Here is a 23,412-nt window from a genome sequence, read left to right on the forward strand (position 1 = left end):
TACAACCTTTTTAGGTCTGTCTCAGATTTCTGTATCTGTTTCATGATAATTTGTAATAGGCAAGTAAGTGATCAGCCTCCAGTGCCTAACAGACGCTGTCGACTTTATGGGCAAACCAGCTACCTCACAATGTCTCTTCATCATTCGAGGGAATGTTAAATCCGCACATAGGCAGACAGTCCATTGGTGCACAGCCAAGGATCGAACGACCTCAGGGATGATAGTCGCACGCTAAAGCCACTATTTAGCATATTAACATTTGTATAAATGTCGTGACCCGATCGTAGAATTAATGAACTTGAGAACAGGAATTATAAAAAGATGTAAAATCGCTTGTATTTAAGAATTTAATTGTGTAAAAGTCGAGAACATTAAGGTGACCTGATCGCTTTAATTAAAACATTAAAACTGTTCATTAAACATGAAAACAGCTTCAAATGAGTTGACTGTAAATAATAAGTGGGAGTTTTAATCAAGGATAATTAATTGGCGTCAATTTTGTTGATTGCTGAAACTCTGCCTAGGTATTCCCTACTCTGTAATCAAGCTAATTTTGACTTGTTTCATTATTGAAGTCCGAATATATTTAACGACTAATTCGTAATTTATGTATTTTGTAATTTGCTTTGTTTTGTGACTTTATCACCCTCGTTTGTGGACAGTTTTTGAATTTTATGCAATCCTTAAAAACGGATCAACCAAAGAGTATAAACACATAAATATAGTATCAACAAGAAGGAGAAGCGAAACATATAGCCTACATACTGTCCCATTGTATACAGATCAGACTTTTTTATCTCTTTACAGAATTATACAATCTTAATCATAGTACATATAATACATTTGAAACCACTGTGGTTTGTAAGTCTTGGAGCGCGACAAATGCATATCAATAAAATATTTAAATTTATTTTTAAATTCATTTATGTGTCAGGTATACTGATGCTAAAAATCGTAAAAATGTATGCATTTTTATATGTAATGGACAATGAACCAAAAATATGTTGGGATTATACATAGGTTTCTTTATTGATTAAAAGTTATACATAATTGTACAAACTTCGAATTCAAAAAGGTGCCTTATTTTGTTTAAATGTGTAAATTATGTTAGTTTACTGAAGTAATTAAATTTGTAATACATTTTCATCAAGTATACAAATATATTTTGACACATATTGTGGCAATTTAAACACGTATTGTTTTAATTTATCAGCAATAGGCTCAATAACGTTACACTCGTAGCTGTGTTAAAGCGTGAAATACCTTTTTGCAACTATAATATTAAACTGGGACTACCAAATAGATTGGACAGGAAAAAATAAATATATATTCCTTTCCGAAGTGGATCTAAAAATAATATAATCTCAATGTAATCAGTCTGTAGCGAAAGCTTACCTGAAGGTTTGAAAGGGTATAAGTGCGGACACATCAGTGAATTGGTTAATGTAAATGATCGGATAAGTAGACCGTGGCCTTTAAGAGTTTTTTTGGGTCTAATAAATTAGGTTTCCTTTTATATAAAAGCCTTTGAAATCTCTAGAGACAAGCTAGACTGTATAAGTGAATTATCGAAGAAACGTTTTGTGTCTTTCTACTTATTTATAGAGTGGGCGATCGGGCGAATAATCCACCTACCTTTAATCAGCTCATCGATAAAGAAAGTTAAGCAGCACAAGATGCGGTAAGAATCTTGATGAGTAATGAACAACCAAAACCATCAAAAAAAAACCATCTTTATGATATATTATATCTGACGTATCTTTGTGCAAGTAAAAAAAATAAAGGAAATGTAATAAAGATCTCGCTCAATTTGTTATTTATTCTAAAATATATGTATTATAGTAGCAGTAATGATTTCGTGACTAAAGTTAATCAAATATAACTATGCTATCTATGTACGAATTCATAGGAAAAACTAAAACTTAAGGACTGAAAAGCGGTGTAGACAGAGAAATAATATATCTCAACAACGTGTCATGTGTGTCAAACTGTTTACCAAAATCTCTAAGCAGAAACTCATTAATGAACTAAGTTCACATTTAATTCTATAATAAACCGTTATATTAGATCAGGACTACAGGTTGAACTGTCTCTATAGAGTTACTACACATTTGTACCAAGAAGATTAGACTGAAAGATTTATATATACTGCTTTGTGTGTCGCTGTAGCTCTGGTAACACGTGTTAACATTTTTCGATCTAAAACATAATCAACCGTAGTATTTCTGAACCAATTCGACTTATGTTCCTTCAAGAAAAGAGCATACAATCTCTTAAAAGGCCGGCAAAGAACTTGCGTGCCTCCTGGCAATGTGAATGTCTATGAGCGGCTGTATCACTAAACATCAGGTGAGCCTGCTGCCTGCTTGCCTCCTGTTACATAACAAAAAATCAGGTCATTGACCTAACAATTCATCTATGGACTGACAATACTACAGTATGTCAAAAATTCAAGATTAAACACTAAATTTAACGCTAAACGTGTTTGATTGTTAAAATTTAGACATTTTGCTCAAGTATGGTCAAAATAACTAAGCTGTGTCAGCCAATGACCATGTTAGATGACAACTCTGATATAAAATTCATAGTGTACGTTTATTTACCAAGCTGTACTGAAATATTTTGTAAGATTTTGCTAAATGTCAAAAATTACGTTTCAACACTTTAACACTTATTTATTTTCTATTTAAATTTTTGACCCTTTGTCTTTAAACAGCTATTATTACAACCTGCAAGCTTACAACATAATATCATTAGCGATTTTAATGATTGATTCGAATTGATGAACACAATATTTCGTTAACATTTGGTTGGCATTAAAAAAGAACCCCAATGACGCCATCTAACGACGAAACACAAATTCGATGCACAATATCCGTACCGTTAATGTACCGTATGGAAACTCATTATTGAATCGGGATCGGGACTGGAATCGATGGTAATGACATGGTAAGCCTTTTTTTTAAAACGACACGAACGGTACGAAATTTGTTCTTTTAAATGTAAGATGTAAACAATCTATATATAGATAGTTAGTTATATAGATAGTTTACGTTACTTATTCTATTTTTTTAGAAAGGCCTTGCCAGCCCTTTAAGAATTGGTTCGCTTTTTGCTTGAAGGATATCATATAAATATAATATAAGAAAAATAAACTCTCGGTGTTTTTAATTAAATTATTTTTTAAAGTTAAGCCAATAACAATTCTATTTATATAAGTAAGTTATGGATTAAATTAAACTAACTAATTGACTCATTTACATCCAGTCCACTATAGTGTAATAATAATATTAACAATTTATTAACATTACAAAAGAGAAGAAAAAATATATAAAAGAAAACAAAGGAAGGTATATACGCGGTGTTACTAGTTAAAGCAGCTTCTTCCAGAAAATCAACAAATTATAATAAACCTAACTCTAGTATTATGGTTATTGGCGACTAAAATAAAAACTCACATAAAAGAAAAGCACTCATAAAATGATCTACAAAAGTAATAAAACAGGAACATCTAATTCTATGCGGGATACAACTTTACGAGACGAAGGAGTTGTAAAATATATTTTTCCTTCCACTATGTTGGACCATTTACCCTATTCAGTACTTAGGGATTAGGCAGATATTTTTGTTACAGTTTTAACAGTCTCCGAAGCGACAACTTACGCAGAACCTGTAAATAAATATTACGTTAAGAACCAATTCATTGTTTCGATTGACGTTGAATCGATTTAGTATGGAGCAATCATTCATTCATTTCGTACGATAAATAAAAGCTTTGGTAAGAGAACTTTAAGCGACTTCAAGCCGAAAACTGCATTTCCGTATACATTGAGTTCATTCAACATTGAGTAGCTATAAAGTGAATCTCACACATTAAAGCGGGGAAAACGCACACCCAAACTTTTTAATTTTTTTTTATGGCTCTGGCACGATTTGTGCATTAGCCAGCGTCAAGTATAAGATTTTTTTTTTATAATTCGTGCTGGTCTTTAGAAATTCGACCGTGTCCTCCATGTACGGTTTAAGCACTCGCCCGGTACCGCACAACCCTCCCAATGGCCAATAACAAATTTAAATTAAATTAAAACTTGCCCTCGAACCGGGAATCGAACCCGGTACCCCTCACCTAGCTGCCACTTAATAAGACCGCTAGGCTATGAGGCCTCCCACCCAACCTTTTGTCTTAAAGAAATAAAAACAGCTCCTCTTGGTGCTTCAAAAGACAAAGTCGCATCATTCGGTAGTATTCCACATATGGAAATACTTTTCTCCCTCACGCATATTTACAAAATGTTTGCTAATGGATCCCTTGGCGAGGACAAGTTGGGATATTTCCGGGATAAAATTTATATTACTGCTTTAAAGAGGGTACAAGTATGTTATATATTTAAATGACCATTCTACACGATTGTATAAAAGGTATAATAGTTTTGTTTATTTATATATTATACTGTACATCATTAATAATGCTGTTGGGATTTTCTGTTGATTGGTCGATGGTTTTTTTTTTGATTTCAAATTATGTATTTATACGATATTTCATTTCAGAAATAAGTAAGGGTTATCACTATTCTATATATCTATTCAACACAAATCACACAATCAATTTAAAGGGTTATTTATTTAGGATTTACGTTTGGCTAAGTGGTTTCAGCGTGCGACTCCCCTTGAGGTCGTAGATTCGAATTCCGGCTGTAGATTAATAGATATCCCATGTGCGTATTTATCACTTGCTCGTACGGCGCGGCGTAGGGAAAACATTGTGAGGAGAGCGGCATTAGACTCAAAAAGACAAAGTGAGTCAGGCACACATCAGGAAATCTGAAGCCCACACCTAAAATGTAGCGCCACTGTTATTTCATTTATTTAAAAAATATCTATTGCAATTATATATAGGTATATATATAAATATCCAATATTTTTAAAACTACGAAACATAAATACGCTGTTATAACAGGTGTATTATTACACAAGTTTGTAATTGTTCGTATGATGAAGGTTTGTTTACATTAATTGATGACTGGTTTAATAGTTTAAGTATATTGCCCCTCATATTTTCTAATACGAGTTGTATTGTACGAAGAATTATTTTCATCGTCATAATGACCTAGTATCGGTGTAACAGATATTAAGTTTGTTACATTAAATATTATTTATAAAAAAAGAAGTTTCAATTTGTTATTTTAAAACATTGTCTATGCTGCTTTAACGTACCTATATAAATTTTATAAGGAAATATTGGCTCTTATAGACCACAAGCCCATGAACAAAAAATACCTGTGAAATGACCCAACGTGAATTACACTTAGAAGGCTGTTACTATATCTGAAAATAGCTCTGAGCACTATGCCGTCATTTCTGAGCGGTACATGTGAGTACGTGAGTGAATGGACTTTCTCAGGTACAATGGGGGAATTTCGACTAATTATTAATGTACGGCTTTGTTATAAGTGTATAGATGATTAAAAATAAATGTCGAAAAACCTAGTGCCGTACAAAAGTGATGGTACCGGAAGTCGGTGCAAATTTTTAATTCGACGACAGTTGCAGAAGCAATAAAGGTCATTTATTACTGTACGGCATTTGTGTGATTCCTTTTGGACACATATACAGATACTTTACCCGTAAACGCCGTACATATTCCCAGCGGAGCGGTCGAAAGCCAAGGGTCGCAACATATGTCTGATTAGCATATAGGTGATGATGATATGAAACAACATAAAATTAAATGATCTTGAGAGTACTTCACAAATAGATAACATTTTCCAGCATGCCGTACATTTTTTGTGGAACACATAGGTGTATGGGGTAAATTACTTTCCTCAGAAAAGAGTCATTTTCCGGTGACTTTTATCTGTACGGCAATAACACAGGTTATTAATACTTTAGACAATTTTCAATAAAAGATAAATGCCGTACACTTTCGATAGTCCGCTACCACCGCCTACCAATACAGGGCGTCCCAAAGTTATGGGAAATGAAGGGAAAGTACCTTAAATATCGTAGATAGGGTATTTTACTAAAAGAAGACTTTATGTTATTTTTAAAAGTTATTAATTCTGCATTCAAAGATTTTTTAAAAATTACTTGCTTCGTCTGGGAATCGAACCGACTTAAATGTAAAAAAAAACACCCCTACTTTTATGATGCCAATCGAAAGAATGGCCAAAAACTAATAACTCTTCTTAAGTAACATAGTATTTTAAAAGAAAGGAACAGCGTGAATATATCTTTTAATCAAATTAAAAACATTATCTATCGTATTCGGCCAAAAAAAATCCCCTACGAGTCTGTTACTTTAGAAAAGTTATTAGGTTTTGGCCATTCTTTCGATTGGCATCATAAAAGTAGGTGTGTTTTTTTTTTTAAATTTAAGCCGGTTCGATTTCCAGACGAGGCAAGTAGTTTTTTAAAAATCTTTGAATGCAGAATTACTAACTTTTAAAAATAACATAAAGTCTTCTTTTAGTAAAATACCCTATCTGCGATATTTAAGGTACTTTCCTTCATGTCTCATAACTTTGGGACGCCCTGTATTATATTTCTATTTTTGTTAAAAATATTTTTCCTTTACCTCTCTCTGCTGGTACGATAAGGCTGTAAATATACTTTACAGCCTTATGGTAGTATACTCAGATATGTACAGTTATTAATGACCTTAAGGGACACCTCAAACGTCGTCGAAGTTTTTATCAGCTGTAAAGAATAATCTGGAGTAAAATGTACGGCATCTGGTTTTTTTGGTTTATTTATATTTGTTACATATAACATAACAATAATCTTTGAAAATATTACTCCCCATATTACTCTAGGAGCATTTGAAAAGTCATCTAAATTTCGGAAATTTCATATATTTTTTATCATAATATTTTTATTTGTTACCATTTAAAATGAACGGCTATAAGGTACAACGGTAATATTTAGTAACATTATGTAAAAAAACAAGTTGCCGTACATTATTCTCTCATCTTACAGCAGCAAGAACTTGGTAAATCCTGAAATTTCGATAAATATTTAATTACACAAATATTAACTATAATATTTGGACGGCATAATTATAAAACATTATTGTCCGTGTTAAATAATATTTTGAACATGTTGCCGTACATTTTACAATGACCTTAGGGTATATGGGTGTAGGGGTAGGGTTCCGACCCTTGGCTTTCGACCGTTCCCCTGGAAATATGTACGGCGTTTACGGGTAAAGTATCTGTATATGTGTCCAAAAGGAATCACACAAATGCCGTACAGTAATAAATGACCTATATTGCTTCTGCAACTGTCGTCGAATTAAAAATTTGCACCGACTTCCGGTACCATCACTTTTGTACGGCACTAGGTTTTTCGACATTTATTTTTAATCATCTATACACTTATAACAAAGCCGTACATTAATAATTAGTCGAAATTCCCCCATTGTACCTGAGAAAGTCCATTCACTCACGTACTCACATGTACCGCTCAGAAATGACGGCATAGTGCTCAGAGCTATTTTCAGATATAGTAACAGCCTTCTAAGCGTAATTCATGTTGGGTCATTTCACAGGTATTTTTTGTTCATGGGCTTGTGGTCTATTAGTCCAGCGATCACATATCGTATATTACATATGACTTAATTATATAAATCATTGTATTGACTCATCTACAGCCGCTCGATGTTGTCTTGTACAAGGTAAAGTGGGTCTTACACAGCTAATAAAAGGAGTGGTACGCTGACAAATAAAATGGACCGCAATAATAAAAAAAATAATATATAAATACCTTAAAACGCATTTTGACATAATTCTTTATTTTTTTAAACTAGCACCTTATCCTCGTTTAGTCTTTAAACATACTCAGTTGTGTAATATATAAATCTAACGACTAATTAAAAATCTAATAAAACCTAAATCAACCCGTTGTATACATTTTGAAAAGTTTGCAAGTGTTAAAGAAAGCATATATTTCTGTGCTTATAGTATTCAAAACAATATTGTTGATGCAGTAATAATATCTATATGGATAAATTACTCTGCTATTGTGACTCGCCTACTTGCGCCAGCGAACACATCCATGCAAGCGCGCCAAAAGGTCAAGTGTGCTTACAAGGCCACAAACGATTGCTCCTATTTTGTTCTCTAATTCATTACAATCGCTACGTCAAGATACACTTGTGCAAATTCTTATTCAGTTTAACAAATGGCATTTTTCTCAGATGTCTTAGTAACATCGGTATTATTTATTTGCGGTTTTACTATAAATATTATAAAGTAGCTTAATAACAAGATTATATTTCAATCGAAAGTTAAGTAAAGTATGTAAATTTGAATGTGTTATGGCGTTTTTTAATTTTCCAATACAAAGTAAAAAAGATTGTCATATTTCTTCTGTATCCGTTTCATATTATTTTTATTAAAAGGCAAGTTGGAGATCAGCCTTCTGTGCCTGACACACACCATCCACTTTTTGGATCTAAGGCATGCAGGTTTTCTGACGGTGTTTTCCGTTACAGCAAGAGTTAGGCGCAGGCTCAAGCTAGGGTAGCACTAATGTGGCAGATAATTGTTATATAAAAGACTATAGAATTTTCTGATAAGAAAGATATTTAAACGTCCTTTTTTGTTTTTTATAATATTAAACTAAGCTGTAAACAAAATTAATCCTTCCAACTCAATAGACAAATACATATACATTACCAAAAGAAAACTGATAGTTTTCTTTGTTTTCAGAAATTTCTTAGAAAATAATATCCGAATTTATCCCAACACACTTAAATAAAGCAGTCTGCATCAAAAACAAGAAAGAATCGTTCCACCGAAAAACCATATCCAAGAATCTTTTTCATTCCACTTAGTCACAATTTCCACGCTTCGGTTTTTCCGCTGGGGGCCTTTTATTAGGAGCCAGTGAGGAGGGTCGCCTTTTCCATAGAGATATCGCATTGGATTACACTGGATTATTCTGTTTACACACTATGCAGCATATGCAACCGTGTTGCATGGAAATCCAAAAAAAACTAATATTGAGCTACATTTTCAGCTTTTGATAGAAGCCATGATAATCTTTAAATAAGAATTTCAAAAAAGTTGTGTATGGTATAATGATAATATTTAAATAAGCATTTTTTTTAAAACGTGTAATATCGTAGAACATCCTAAAACGATTTATGATAAATTAAGCTGCCGCAGTTCATGGACACCCGAGGATGTGTTGCTGGTCTTTAAGAAAGAGGTACCTATTGAACCTTTTAACGGAAATTTAATTTGAATGATTCAGTCTAAAAAACATAGTCTTATCGTAACTTAAATTCTCGATAGTTATGATATTGTCATTATTACTGTGTTAGGATATATTTTTCAATAGGTACACAAGAATAGAGTCATTCGTCGATTGAACTCAAACAAACCATCAAGTGAATGTAATATTTGAACTGAAATAAAAATTAATGTTAAAATAGTTTAGATCCAAGGTTCGTACAGTGTGTAGAACCAGCTTAAAGGGAGATGTCAAATTCAATTTGGCATTCGGTATTTCTCTGTAGCTGAATGGTCAGGATAAACCCTAAAATTGTTGTCAACATACAAGTTCATTTCCATAGCTGATAGATTGAATGTTTGTTAAATGTTCATAGAATCTTTGATTAAGAAGGTCGAAATGGAATAGTATTTGCGTATATTTATAATAGTGGGGTGTATGTGACCATTACACATACCGTCGTTCCACACCTGAGTGTATCTTAGGCAGTTATTGCCACGCACCACCACTATGTGGAAGGTACTGAAGTAGAATTACCAATAACCAGCGTGCCAATTCCTAAAAAGTCGGCAACGCACTTGCGATCCTTCTGGCAATGTGAGTGTCCTGGTTTATAAAAAGAAAAAATATTAACGGTTAGTTAATTTTTATTTATTTAATCTACTAAAAATGAGTGAAACAGTCTGCGTCGTGTTATAAAAGGGATAATTTCAGAAGCGTGTGATAAATATCAAAATACTTTCTACTTTTCGCATTAGTTATCTTAATTGCTGAAATTCAAGTTAAACTAAATTATGCTTAAGATAGCTATCTTAAACTACCCAACTTAAACTACAAAACTGCTTAGATAAGGCTCACGAACGCCTAAAACCCATTTAACCCTTCGCTTTAAAATAAACACATAAATCTTTGTCTAACTGTTACTATTGCTGTTGTACTACTGCTGTACCACTTTCAATATTGCTCTTATAAACACACCATAATATTGGGACTTTTTTAATATGAACGCGCAATAAGCCTTGCTAAGATGAATATCTTTTACAGCAAAAGGGGTCAAACGAGTCTACAAGACGCCCAAAAGGAGCAGTCATCGCAGCCCATTTACCCATGTTAGCGGGTGCCTTGCAGGTCTTTGAGAGAGGAGTATGCTCATTTTTTAACAGTTGGAGGTCGTATATCCCAGGGAAGACCCCTACTGGGGTTCTACTCCATCGAAAATGTCGAGTGAGGCAGACCGTGGAAGACTTCTCGCCAATAAGGTGATGTGGATGCAATTTTGAATTAATACGGCTGGTATGGTGATGAAACACAAACTTTTATCGCTCTGGTGTTTTAAATAAACGTAGAAAAATGTTTAAAAGGTTCAAACTTTCTTTTTAATAAGCCCGCTATATGTTTTTATTTATAATGTTCGCTATGTTACGTTGCAGGCTCGATAGATTTGTTCTGTGGTGGGTAATAACCTTGCTTTGCCTTGTGTTGTACAAAAAATGGTCGGCAAAGACGAGGTATGGAATGCAGTGGTATCTGATATCCTTCTGTGAGCATGTTATGCTACAGAAGGAGACAGCAGAACGAGAGAGGGAGCGTTTTAGGACGAATCCTATATAGTGTATACTGCACCGGAGGTTTTTGAGTGTAACATGCTGGTGAGGTCCCGGTAGAATGCGACAGCGACCCCAGAGCCTCTGTAACGCGGCTTCGTAGGAACTACTCGAGGTGGTTTTAGTGGGTATTGCTCACCCAGTCTCTGAATAGCAGAGATTTTGGCGTAGGTCTAGTCCCACATACCCCTGTTCAGGGGATGCGCAAATGCATTTCCACCTCGGATATAAAAAAAAAGGCTCGATAGATTTAAAATTTTCTCGCGAAATATTTAGCATCGCAATTCACCGAAGACAGGATGCCAGTGTGTAAAGTCTGCTTCAGGGACCAATATTTTATTGCTATGCCTTCTGACAGCTAGTAAGGTTATAAATAATTGTTTCTTTGCTTTGTTTTGTATTGTACGCCTTTGAATAGTAGAATTGATTCCACAGGTTGAATAATTCCATCTTTTGTTGTCATAAAAATCATTTCCTATTCGTTAAAATGTCCTCAGAACATTAAATAAAATTACTCAGCCATTTTAAATTGATTAATTAATCCGTTTAGCATCGATCTGGGCTGTTAAAACATCAGTTATTGAGTTAACAAACTTGTAAATTGATTTTCAACTTCGATGAATGTTGAATTTTAAATTGTCTCGATACAATAGTAGTAAAATAAAGTTATTTGAGTTTGTAAGTTGTTAATCGGTATGAGTCGCTATTGTTCGAACAAATTTTGTTTATTTTGTTTTTTTTAGTTATTATTGTTTTTCACAGTATCTAATATATATATTTATATATAGATATATAATCTGTTTCCCTTGGACATCGTAAGAATGGATGCTTATTATTTTTGTTTTGTTCATTGTCAGGAGAATCTGTTGGAAGGAAAAAAATGGTTGAGCGGAACATTAGAAAATTTACGAAAACCTAACGACAATATTTATTTTACATAACTGTCACTTGTTTGAAATAACTGTCAGAGATTGACAGAATGCGTGTTTTTTTTATGACTCTGGCACGGTTTGTGCATTAGTAATTACCATCCTCGGCTTAGAACGTATTGCTACGTTCTAAACCTTCACAGTCTCCTTTCTTAGGTAGCATACTCACTGCTTGCCTTAGAAATTCGACCGTGCCCTCCATGTACGGTTTAAGCTCTCGCCCGGTACGGCACAACCCTCCCAAAGGCCGAGAACAAATTTAAATTAAATTAAAACTTGCCCTCGAACCGGGAATCGAACCCGGTTCCCCTCACATAGCTGCCACTTAATAAGACCGCTAGGCTATGAGGCCCTTCAGAATGCGTGTTGCAAATATCCTTTAACACAGATAATACCATTTCTGGCCATTACAGAAATAAACACTATGTGTTTGAGTAATATTTATTTTTATTATTTATATCAATCCGAATTCAATAATCACAGTTATAATCAAACTATACTATACCTACCGTAGTATAGATTGATAGGACAACTTGCGTCAGGTCACTTAATAAACAATACTTGATTTCATCGTCTGATGTTTCTGATATAAGAAACGATATTAATTTTGAAAAAAATTGACGATTTCACTTCGATAGATTATTATCTACCGAATAATAAACGTTAAATTGTAAGCAGTACGTTGAGTTCACAATTTTTCAACAGTTTACAATCTCGCGAGATAGATTACAATCTAACGGCTTTTACAATTTTACGTTGACATATATATAGTATATATTAAGAGTAGGTATTTGCATAGAAATTTTTTAATAGAGGTGACGAGAAACGAATAAAAAATATAAACGAAACAGACACACAAATTATAGGGTATACCTCAATGACGGTTTGGATAGAAAATAAACAAAGAAATAAACAAAATAACATATTCAAATAACGATAATGATATAACTATTGCCCAATACATTTTAATGTCCCCTTCCCTTTCGTTGTACGACAGTTGAAATAATTTTCACTTTTTCTAAACGATCAGTATACACAACTATATTTAATTCTTGGTTGTTAATGATTTTACTATTGCATAGCGTTAACATTATATTATGAAGTCTCCGTAAACACGATTTAAAATACAAAATAATAATATATGTCGGAGCAAGGGCATTACTGTCAGCTGCCATTTTCATAATGTCATACGTCAAAGTCAAATCAGTTCAAAACCTTGTGGTTTATTCGATTTACTGCTAGATCTATAAATTAAAGACTATTCAATTGTCGATAATAATAGTAGTCCATAGTCATTGTTATTATCAAATAACTTTATTATGTGAATCAAAGAGTTTGTTTAGGTCGTATATTTTGTTTAAGCAACTATTTAAATTACGTGTAACGTAGCAAAACTTTTTTGATAATCTAACTCTGTAAAATGCATTTTATTTGTAAGGTTATGCAATATTTACTTAGAATATTCAATTTAAATAAAACACTATTTTGACCGGATTGAAGTAAAATCTCAAAAAGAAACACAATCCGCGAAAATAGAGGACACCGTGAGCCATTTTTGCCAAAACCCTCCATCTTTTAGTCGATACCAACTCCGGGGAAATAAATACAGATAATGCAACTTTCTCTGCAGCTGTGATACTTTTTGACATTCAACATCTTTTGTCTTCAGTCACCGTGACCACGCACGCTGTAAAGCACGCGAAACGTCGGATAAATTTAAAATTATGTTAAATAGTTGTAAATTTATAATAATACATAACTTCAATCCGGTCAAAATAGTGTTTTATTTAAATGAGTAAAAGTTATGTCAATCAAAGACAATACTAGAATATTCAATCAATATTTCTTTGCTGTATTCAACGTAGCAGGGTAATTAACTATTGATAGGTCTGCAAAGGTATCAAAAACGAATATGTCATATTGTAGCCCTCCGCATTGCGCCACCGAACTGAATATATTCTTTGATAACGAGTTTCAACATTGATTATTGCTACGGGGCATACAGTTATCTAAAGCGCATTTTTCTGCATTCTAATTATTTATTTGTAGGAGTTTTGATCAAGGCGATAATATTGAATCCTTCTCAAATTAGAATAAATCAAACATACATTGATTTCATAAGGTTCAGAGATTTTAGAGAGCGTTTGACTAATATTAAACGTGTTGTTAAATATTTGTATTGAAGTGTTATGCTAAATTAAAGTATGAGAGATATTTTAGTTTTACGATTCCAACTATAGTGAAAACATTTCTACTAAATTTATTTGCAATTTGAATTCATTTTTAAACGGTGTATGAGAGAGAGAGAATCAGAAATTATTGCTTTGTGGAGTATGAAACCAGAACTTGTTAACTAAGCCATTATAAGAAGTCTATAATATTAGGAGTTACGTAAATAAGGAATCGATGATTGCGATAACAGCCATGTCGTTTAAAGCTTAATTGAATAGGCTGTATAAGTGGAAATGAGGTGTAGTCATGGTAACCTATTATTGAATTATCATAAAAGTTCGTGATCTATGTGATACTATTTTAATTACTGATAAATCTTATAAAATTTACTTATTTTTTAGTAGTTAGGCTGTGGCTACAATTGTGCCGCCCTAGTCCCAATACTGGGGGACAGAATTATATCTGTTTTCCATATAATTTTATGTTATAGGTATAGTAGGGTGTAAGCTTTTATTTTATTTCTCAATCTGGAGCAAAAGTATTTTTATTCGATATAATATATAATGTGATTATTTTGACTTCTTCAAGGGTTTCGAAAAATAGACCAAATATTTTTTTTATTTACTTTATAAGAACCCAGAGACTAGATTAATTTATCTAAAAAAAAAAAACCTACATGCTACGCAGAAACTACAAACAATTGTCGACAACGGATAAAAATATGCGAAAAAATACAATCTAAATAACGATGAGCGAAAAATGGCTGAACTCTATTTGAACAAAACATAAGCGTTGTTTTTCAATTATTTGAAACTATATTTTTATAGAAAAGTTGTTCGACGTTTGAAACATCTAGTCTGTTATTGATAATTTAAAAAGTTTGAGGGTTTACTTCATTTGATTCGTTTTTCACGTACTACCCCCATAATTATTAACGCACCTAATTACATATCACGTTTTTACCCTATCGTTATCATGTCACATTACAATTAAATCGATGAAACATTAACGCCTCGAGGTTACGTTTATGTATAAAACCGAAAAGTCTTTGGATTCATTGTTTGAATGTTCGAATTTAACCGCCTTATTTTAGGTCACTTTGAGACCCACTATACCAAAAATCACCAGCAAAATAAATTATTTCCTTGAATACAACTTTTGAAATGTATATATTTCAGTCGAGATCCATCTGCAGAAGAATTTGTGCGTAATACAAAAAAGTGTGTGCGCACATGTCAGAAGTGAAACTTCTTTGGCAAACTAATTTTTAACTCTTGTTCATATTTATACAAATCTAAAACTTTAGATTTCCGAGACTTAGAGGGAGGGAAAACGGAAGATGTTAGGAATTTAATGAATTTAATTGTCATAAAATATTAATATTTGATAAATTCTCTATACGAAATTTTAATTTTAAAAAAGAATTTCTATAAGGTATTTCACCCTTCTCACTCTCTCTCAATCGCTCTCTCCCTTTTCGACAAAAACGCATCGACATCTTCGTGACGTTTTTTAAAAACTATACCTTCATGCGCCTAAAAAAGTTTCACTTCAAAAAATACCCATTTTGAATTATTCGAACTCAAAAAGTTTTGAAGTTAATTTAAAAAATAATTTCTATAAGGTTCACCCTTCTCACTCTCTCTTAATCGGTCCCAATCGCTCTCTCCCTTTTTCTTCGACAAAAACGCATAGTAATTTTTTTTTTTTTTAGTCTTACGCAGAAGTTAATTTGTCCTTTCACGGACACGTTATAACAATGAATGTTTCTCGCACAATGCTCAAAACCCATTAAACAATAGTAAAACTATGTTTACGACTGTCGTTGTTTGTATGTAGTACTTTAGCGTCTATAAATACGATACTGTCGTCCGTTGGTCAAAAATAAAATGATGACATCAAAGGTTACTAAATTAGATTGTCATGTGTGCGGTACATTTTACCACTGCTCTTATGCTCTGATTAAATATTTATTTTGAAATTGTTAATGCTGATTTAAAGTCAGCCATGTCCAAATAAAGGTTGTTTAAGGTAGGTAGGTTTTCGTATGTCATCTGTCAACTGTCCTTTTTACCACAGCGTAAAGAGTATAAAAAGTTTGTCAGGAAAAGAAAAGCTTTTTTTACAGGGGCCTCATAGCCTAGCGGTCTTATTAAGTGGCAGCTAGGTGAGGGGTACCGGGTTCGATTCCCGGTTCGAGGGCAAGTTTTAATTAAATTTAAATTTGTTCTTAGTATTTGGGAGGGTTGTGCGGTACCAGGCGAGTGCTTAAACCGTACATGGAGGACACGGTCGAATTTCTAAAGACAAGCACGAATTATAAAAAAATCCTATACTTGACGCTGGCTAATGCACAAATCGTGCCAGAGCCATCAAAAAAAAATTAAAAAAGAAAAAAGCTTTTTAACTTTCTTTTTCATCATCATCAGTCTGTTGAAACTCGCCGTTTCGATAAAAAAAACTTTCGATTCTCGTACAATAAATAAAAACAAAAGAAAATAAATTGACAGTTTAAGTACAAAATTTGGCATTTCATCGTAATGTTGCGCTTCGCATCGCGCTTATGTTGACGAAAACATCTGCGTTTGCACTAGGCTACCAATTCACATTAATACATTTAATGGGATGATGGGATTTTAGTTGGGAATTATCATTCTTAAGGTAATAATATGTAAAGGGGTATTATTAAATCTCGACACCCAAGTAAACGACATAATTGAATTGTACAAACGCACTCGTGTGCTACTAAACAAGAATAACGTGACAAACCGAAAAATAATTGAATTTATCTGAGAATAAAATATGGCAGATCCTTATTTCTTATATAAATTATGAGCTCGCATTAAAATGTAGATAGAACAGAAAGCTTTTTACAAAACAAGATTATTTTGTCCCTTACGTAGGCTAACCCATATTTTTATTTTGTATTGTCTAGTCTACCTTTCTTGGAATTGTTTTATTCATATTTCAGAATTATGTCACTTTAACATACGATGTCATGCAATTAATTTATTTAAAAGAATTGGTCCTTTGATAAAATTTCCTGGGAAACAATAATTATTTCGATATTGAGTGTACAGACAAAAATGCTTGCGCGCCCTCATTTCCATAAAGACAACACAGTTCCAGCAATGCTATATAATGTAGGCACAGTTATTTATATAATATAAGGAATATTTGTTTATATTATTTGTAAAATAAATGACTATATTACTGAATAGTGATAAATTAAAAATAAGGAACATTAACTCTTGTTCTGAGGGCTGAGCTCGTAAAACGAAAGATGTTTCATCTTTTTTTTCGATTTTACTTATTTTTATTTTAAAAAGCACACTACCGAAACACATACAAACACTTACAGAGAACACATGACATAGAAAAACAAGATACATCCATGTGCATCAATATCAAGTTTGCACAACATTTAGAGGGAAACATTACTATGATGAAGAGAAAATAACTTAAACATTAAAAGTAAAAAACAAACAAGATTAAAAATACAAACGTGCAATTTACAAAAAAAAAACAAATTATTTTCTACTTTGCAATTATCACTACTGGTCACGGATCAACAGTGGTTGCAGCATCTTACGCCTGAAGACATGGAGACTATCATTAAATGGATTTTCGTTTGAGTTCGTGAATAATTCGATAATCATCTATTCCAAAGAATGTCTACCATTAAACTGTTGTCATTATTAGCGAGTAGCTGTTGTTATATTCTGTAATAGAACATATAAGATATGCGATAGGATGCTAGATTACGATAAAGCATAATCGACAAGATCCGGCTTAATTGAGTGTAATTCTATCCGCCATTTATCATCATGATGCAACACCATTGTACAATAGAAATTAATCAACAATTTTTCCCACATACAAGTGCATCATAGACTTTGTAAGGCTAACACTGTAATATATGCACAGGCACCTAAGCTGTCAAATGCGTGACATTTTTAATACTAGACTTATTGATATCGATTGTTTTATGTGGTCTAAGTGATAACGCTTGCGTCACAATTCCATAGTCTTCTAATGGGACTTGCGCAGAAGCATTTTTGAGCACAACACAACGCGAAATTTTTATATGGAAAAACGGAAAAAAAAGAAAAATTACGGAAAAACTTATATATGTTACATGATTATTTTAGGCTATTATCCCACAGAAAAACTCAGGTCACTGTAATGAATTAAAAAGGATAAATAAATAATATTAGAATAGAATCGCATTTATACCCGTTAACGAAGTTTAATTTAAACATACATGTCGTCTTATATAAGCAGTCGTGAAGCCAACGGCTTAACAGTACGTATATAGTGGATGATGTAGAAAATCTAGAAGCTTAAAGTTTCCAAAAGTGGAACGTTGAGAACTATTCTTGTACTTCCATCTCAACCTCTAGAATACCTTATACTGAAATATTTCTATGTAGAGCAAATTAACGTCAGCAAACCAAAGATGTATTGCAGCTTTTTTTGCGCCTATTACCTCAATTTTTATAATTTTTTCTCAAGAAATATTTTAATGGTAGTTTTTCGAACTGATGTTTACACTCCGACACTAGATTTTTCGATACTGTTGTCTTCCCGTCGTATGTCCATTGTGTCCGTCGCGTCGGATATATTCATGCTATCGAATCATGGGAGTTTTCTATAACTTTATTCTCAAATAGAGACCACCTTTGTGTACCCAATAGTTATTAACTGCCCTAGTCGAGGCCTGAAAACATGTTTTATACAATACTTTTACATTTGCAAATGTAAATCATATTACACAGTCTGTATACAGTATAAAGCCCGCATAGAAACAGTTATTTCACATTTCTACTTCCTTCCAGCTCTATCAATGGAATGAATGTAGCATCTCATTAAAACTACCTTTTAATATGATTCCATACATAAAACTCTGAGAGGATTTTAAACTTTACCGCAAGTACTTTGAACCGCATTCATCAAACTAAACCATAACTTTTTGACTCAGCTTACGCGAGCACTTGGGCTGTATTTCTCAGTGTAAAACTTTTTTATTTATGCTATAACAACGTCATATACCTAATTATTTTAACGAAATTCGGTATCTATGTTATAAATGCGTTGATATAATCACTTCCTCTTATTTAAGTTCTGTTTTTTTGTTAGCCAAGGTTTTCGGTATTAGTAAAAGGGCAAAAAATAAGTATTACATAGTTTTTGATTTAAAATAAAGTATTATAGATAAAGTAAAATGAACGAATTCAAATGAAATATATCACATATATGTATATGTATGTATTTGTATGCTTCTTGGTCGTCTCTCTCAAATGAATTAATATAAATATTTTTATAAAGCTGGAATTTTCTTAACTCATTGTGTTGGCTATCACTTGCGAAATTTCTCTAAGATTCTTTACGATATTATTTGATTATATATATTTATGTAAATATATAAGTATAGTAAATATATAAAACATCACGGTCACGACGATAATATAATAGTGCTCTATCAATGTGTTTGTATTCTGCTTTAATTCTTTATACAATAAATTTTATGATTTGTAACTATGCCTTAGTATAACAGTTATTCCAGGGGTGCTGTAATCCTTTTCTGCATATATAAGTATATGACTGACTAAACAGAAAACATCTAATTGCCATTGAGCCTTGTATGTACAAGACACACGTCCATTTTTCGGTCTACGACATGCCGGGTTCCTAGTTATCCCTTACTGTGCGAGCAAGGGTTAATTGGGACGTAAAAGAAAAATTCAGCGTCAGAATTGGGAATCTCACAATTTACTGGATTTAACAGATCCATATTATGACTAACAATAAAAAATATTTTTTAATCATATTCCTCGTTGCTTTTGTGAGTCAGGAGAACGCTGTCGATGATGATCGATGATCGATGTCGATGTCGATGTTAAATTATTTATTTATTTATTTAATCAATTGTTTACAGAAGAGCACGCTTTTCGTACAAGCAAAGATATTATTAGTAGCACATCTGTAGCTAAAAAGTAAAATGTAACAACAATGACTAACCTGAAAATATAAAAACTAAAAAATATTATTAAAAGGAGTCCTTTTAGGCAAGGTTCCGAAGATACTGACAGCGTTCCCCCTTTGAATAGCTAGACTAATTTGAACAAATTGTTTCCTACTCATCATTATATTTTCATTACTATGTTTTTTCTTACATTTATAAATGCAAAGGTTATGTTAAAATTGACATAAACGTTCTTAATTTGAACAATAGTTCGCTACAAAATATGGACAATTCAAAGCGGTTAAAATGTTGTTACGAGATGGCCGAGGTTCTTTTGTTCGACGCTGACATAATTACCGTTTGTCATAAAAACATCACGGATAGGTAAACTCACAATTATTAACAGTAAAAAATATATCCTATGTTTGGTAATGATTGTACATAATATATATCTTTGTATCATCTTACCCATTTGTTCTTTAACATTCCTACGCATTTAGTTTATAAGTGACGTTCATAAATATCATCTTTAATGATATATTAATGAAAAATATTGACTGGCTGACATCAATCATTAAAGTGCTTAACTTTAATTAAAATAATATCGTAAAATACGATTTATATATAGCTTTTTTAAAATAATTTGTGAATAATTATTATCTATGTATATTTTACGTCAGACTACTACATGTCTGATTGATGTACCGATTTTAACCGATGTAAAAAAAAACAAGTGAAGGTTTTATGTTTGAGATTATTTATTTTTATACCATTCCTTTTCAGTTATGAAACCGTTGAGCTATTAGATAAAATATAGGCATAGGCTGATCTATATATAGACGAATCTCGAGGTTCTAAACTGGAGATTATAATAGTGAAATACATATCTATAACACTACAGATAGATGACAGGTAGATTCTCATCCGGAGATTAATGTTTCTTTAATAAAATTTAAAATATAAAAATAATTTATTATATAATATTAACATATATGTATATGGTAGTGACATTTCTTTTATAATTTTAAATAATATTTTAACTTTAATAATGTTTATATATCCCAATAACTTGCACTTTCAGGTATTGGATCTATGTAAATTGTGAAAAAATAGGAACAATGTGAATTAAAAAAAAAAGTCGTATTTATAATTATTTATATTAACACCATTGCTATTATTCTACTTGAAAGTAGGATACGAAAAAATGTGACAAATTCAAACCGATTTAGTTATTACAAAAATACATACCGCTATTAAAATATTAAAATCACATACACTTTACACACACTGAAACACTGTCACAAATTTATAATCCACAAATCGCGCGGCAGATAATTCACCGAGTGTGACATGTACACTGAGCGACAGCCAGACGTAGACTAGCTCGGGCAGGGCTGACATGAGAAAACGCGGGAAATGACGGAGAATCGCGCGAATATATTTTTTATGGCGACGCGCCGTAGTCGGCTAAAGGGCCTGACAGCTACGTGTTTTTTATGATTTTACGTTTTTATCTATCGTGGTACATTTAATCCTTTGTTATTTTATTCATTTTAACCACGTTAATAAACAATTAGTTAATTCGGGAGGGTGACGAGTGGCTTTATCTCTATCTAATGCAACCCTAGTACTTAAAAGTAATAAATAGACGTGCAAAAATGCGCTAACTATTAATAGATTTCTCAACCGACCCGTTGCGGTAAAGCTTGTAACTGCCTTCTCTCATCGGACGTCCTGAACGTAGTGGTTCTACGCAAATTAGCACTTCAGCCGCGTATCGTAGAGGTGCTACACGAACTAGAATTTGACCACTTCCCGGTTCGCTTTGAATTCGGTCCTCCTAACACCCAAGAGAAGAGGTACAAGTCCACTGTTAATTGACAACAACGCGATCTCCTCGGTCAGCAAACACATTTAGACCAAGGTCGCCGAACCGGAAGGTCCCAAGGAAGCTTCCCCCGGACGCAAGGCCTCTTTTTCCCGAGAAGACCGCGGTGACTCGCGCCTTCGCCAGGGCACCGACCGATGAGAACCGCAGAGAGCTCCGCGCATCGCAGCGCCGAGTCAAAGAGCGCATCCAGGAACTTCGAAACAATCGCTGGGGTTTCACCATCTGATATGGGCATTATATTTGTTAAATATTTCAATATCAATCAATCAATACCCATCACACGTCATATGAATATTGTTAAAAAACATTACGTACCGTACGTACGTTTTACTGAAAATATCATTGTATTTTACTTTTTATAATTATCAGTTCTAATACTAAGTTTTTAATCGGATATTTCAATCATTGAATTGAGGTGTAGTTTCATTTTCTATTAACTACATTGTTGTTATTGTTAATTGTTAAAAATATTTTATACTTTATTATATTTTTGTATCATTAATTTTCTTACTTACTTTTCAGTTACATACGTTAGTCAAGTTTTCCGCAATAATTATTAACTAACTAGAGGCAGATTTTTCGTTTTATACAAAGGAGCAATATAATTTGTATTACAAGACCTTCGCACGAAGGTTTTTCCCGTTTTCTGTATAAAAAATGTATAAAAGATTTTGCAAGGGAAATATTAAAAACGAATCAGGGTAAATTAGTGTTTTGGTGTAATAAAGATTTCTATCTGTTATTTATTAAAGGCATATTTTATTATTTTTCTGTTTAGGAGAAAGACTATATTTAGTCGGTGAAAATTAATATCTACTTTGAATTATAGCTTTGTGTTTGCTTGTAAATGTATTGTCTATTTTATGAAGTTCAAAGTACAGACTTTAAAATTAATGTATTTCACTATTATTATAATACATATAGTAAAACCATCCCTTTTATTTAAATTAATAAATAATTTATATAATATAATTCTACCAGCTCAAATTGTTACTAGTTTTACATATAATTAGGAGCCTATCCCGGTTTTGTATGACTAGACATTAAATATTAAAAATATGTTTTCGAATAAATATAGTCTGTTACTTGATTTTACAAATTGCAGGATATTGTTAACTTTAAATGGGATCTGATACGTATATAACTCATCTTTTTCCCACGTTGAGTTATGATGAAACAGAAGATTTAATAACTGTTACTCTATAACACACCCACTCCCCCACACATATACACACACCCACGCACACACACACACTTAGAGAGAGACACACACACGGGCGCGCGTGTGCACACATACACACTCACACATACACACACACACAAACACACACCAAATTTATTTTTACGACTCCGCTTACAATGTTTTCTTTTAGCACTTAATACTTATTTTCTTCTATTGTATCTTGTGACAATGACCTGATTGTACGTGTTCCGGTCCGGTGGTGGAGAGGCTGGCTATCTGTCACTCAGGTCTCCTGTTACAGAGACTAGTCTCTCACATACACTTCCTAATGTTGTCATCTTAGTTTTATCATAATAACCTTGTACGTATATGTGAGAGAAGAAATAAAGATTATTATTATTATTTTTGTAATTCTTATACTTAATGTGCAATTA

The 23,412-nt window shown here is 32.7% G+C and overlaps 1 protein-coding gene across 2 annotated transcripts in view; it reads right to left on the reverse strand.

The window, feature by feature from the left end:
• The window catches only part of LOC125054677 (octopamine receptor beta-2R), a 121,517-nt gene extending 100,114 nt beyond the window's left edge, over positions 1-21,403 (reverse strand). For both annotated transcript variants that reach the window (XM_047656694.1, XM_047656693.1), the window contains exon 1: positions 21,153-21,403. The gene's annotated coding sequence lies outside the window, so the exon portion shown is untranslated. The remainder of the gene's footprint in view (positions 1-21,152) is intronic.
• Between the last annotated feature and the right edge of the window lie 2,009 nt (positions 21,404-23,412).

This window comes from Pieris napi, chromosome 12 (genome assembly GCF_905475465.1).
Source record: "Pieris napi chromosome 12, ilPieNapi1.2, whole genome shotgun sequence".
In the NCBI taxonomy this organism is placed as follows: domain Eukaryota; kingdom Metazoa; phylum Arthropoda; class Insecta; order Lepidoptera; family Pieridae; genus Pieris; species Pieris napi.